This window comes from Centruroides sculpturatus, unplaced genomic scaffold (assembly GCF_000671375.1).
Source record: "Centruroides sculpturatus isolate CEXI.00-Female unplaced genomic scaffold, Cexi_2.0 scaffold1506, whole genome shotgun sequence".
Classification (NCBI taxonomy): Eukaryota; Metazoa; Arthropoda; class Arachnida; order Scorpiones; family Buthidae; genus Centruroides; species Centruroides sculpturatus.
Genome location: NW_019389325.1, coordinates 1 through 2,339, shown reverse-complemented (window position 1 = coordinate 2,339; position 2,339 = coordinate 1). Strand labels below are relative to the sequence as shown.

General features: G+C 31.0%; 1 long non-coding RNA gene across 1 annotated transcript; it reads left to right on the top strand.

The window, feature by feature from the left end:
* Positions 1 to 266: 266 nt before the first annotated feature.
* Positions 267 to 2,280, top strand: LOC111617237. The gene is made up of 2 exons (XR_002755387.1): positions 267 to 2,097; positions 2,206 to 2,280. It is a non-coding gene; the product is annotated as an uncharacterized LOC111617237 (long non-coding RNA).
* The last annotated feature ends 59 nt before the right edge of the window (positions 2,281 to 2,339 follow it).

Genomic DNA, 2,339 nt, shown 5'->3' with positions numbered 1-2,339 from the left:
TTAAATAAATTATAGAAATGTTTAAAATTTTATTTAAAATAATAACAATAAAAAAAAAAAAAAAAAGAGAAAAAAAGAACACACAAAACTCTACAAATAACATACAAAGATGTAGAACATTCTTGTTAAAATTTCGGTAAACATTACATTATTCTTCTGTTTTGTAAACTTTTACGAAACTTTACTCATACATAATTAATTTTTCCTATAATTTTCTACGGTTAGATTATTTCGTAGTCATCATTTTAAAACAAATTAAATCATGTTTAATTTGGCATGTTTTCAAAGATAATGAAGGCGGAAAAATTATTAGAAAACATTTAATTATAATTTCACTAAGTTTGCTGATACTTTGTTCGCTATCACTTTTATATCTTTGAATAATTTAAGCGAAATATTAGTAATTTTTTTAAAGCAAATTTGACGGAAATTTTATAAGAAAAAATCCGTTGTACTAATTTGGTTCAACCCTTTTGAATGTTTCAAGGTCGAACTTTTTTTGGAGGTTCCAGAGTCTAGCTCATAAAACAATCTAAATATATATATATAAGTGCTGCAACTTATAAATTGTATATCGATTAGGGTTGTTTTAATGATGTTTTGATAATTTTCAAGTTCAGTTTCCACATTCTTGTGCCACAAAGATCTTTAGACTTTATTCAATATCACCCTCCCTCCCCACCTTCCTCGCCCGGTGAGACGTTTCAAAGTTTATTCCATAGTTCACGATTGTTGTTAGATTTTAATTAAACAACACTCGATACTTCTAGATGTTATCTACTTATATAAATTTCTGGAATGTTGAACTAACCTGCGAAATCTTATCACGTACCAGGTTAGTACGATTACATTTTATCGGATTGTTAAAATTGACCTTGGTTGTTGCACTTTTTCTTCTCGGTTTTTCCAAGGACTTCTACTAAAATTTCATTATTTAAGTATTATAAAGTCGTTCTAAAGTGTAATAATTTATAGAAAATCACGGAAAAAAATCACCACCACTCCTAACCGTTCAATCCGTTTTCTCAACTAATAGGTCACGAAACGTTTTTTTCGAAGGGTCGATAAGCGGAAGAGGTTGAGAAATATCGTTCTAAATTAAGTATAATTCGGAATTTTACGTGTAAGTTACGAAAGAATCTCGAAATGTATCGTGTCCGGCACCGTTCTAGATGTCTATCATTACGCCACTTTACTCGCTACGTATCTAAAAAGTCGCTTTCATTGGTTTAACTTGGTGCTTATTTATAAATTAAACACGAGTAATTAATATTGGAGAGAGATTAATCGATGTTTCACGGAATTTCCATTGATGGTTATGGCTTATGTAAGCGTAGATGTTGCAAGACATCACTTAAGCTCTGACTAAAATAAAATACAGTAGTTCGGTGTGCTTAGCGACAACGTTGGCATTGTCTTCTCTCGACACTGTTAAAATAATAATAATAATAATAACTACTTGATAAGCATTCGGATTACTAGGATTATTCGTTCTTTAATTACGTGTATTATTAAATATGAAGTTTTAGCGTTTTTTTTTTTTTTCCTTTCTTAAAGTGCACGCCGAGAGTTCGTTCACTCCTGCTGTGTCGTCACAGTAACCGACCCTCTCGGTTTTGGTAGCGACTAAACCAGAAATTCGAATGAAAAACGTCACGGAAATTTTGTTCGTCTCTTGTATAATTGATACAAATGACCTTGTTTGTATGTCTAATTATTAAATTGCATTACTCGTTAAAATATACGTAAAATTCTAAGTAATGTTTCCTCACTTCGTATATAGATTTATAAGTCGTTTCTCATAGTGCACGAACGAATTTTTAGCATATTTTTGCCCATTTAAATGCTAATTTTAGCCTTTTTTTAAAAAAAGTTGGCCCGCTTCTTTATGCGCATTTAAGCATAGTTTTTAAGCGCAAATTATTTTGTTTATCGGCTACGTCTAAGTAGTAACGTTTAAAGAATTTTTGTTTTTCTATTTTCCTTTTTGCTTTGTCTAGTGTGACGTTTCGTCCTGTTGTAAGTACACTTGCACTCGCAGGTGACGTCATTCGATACCAACGTGTCTGCTGGAACGGATGGCTTCCTTCTATTCTCGTAATTATCTTTTGCATTGAATCATGCATGCCTTTAATTTCGCGTAATGGAACGATTATTTTGTTTCTACGAAACGTTTTCAATATATTAATGTAGTAATTTTTGTAGGTAATTTCTCTATTGCTGGTTTTACCCAGGATTGTTGCACTGTTCTTAGGCAAAACTTTAGGAAGAAGGAATATTGAATAAATATTTAACTGGATTTTTAGTTGTAAGTAGTTTGTTAATTAACTAATATATAT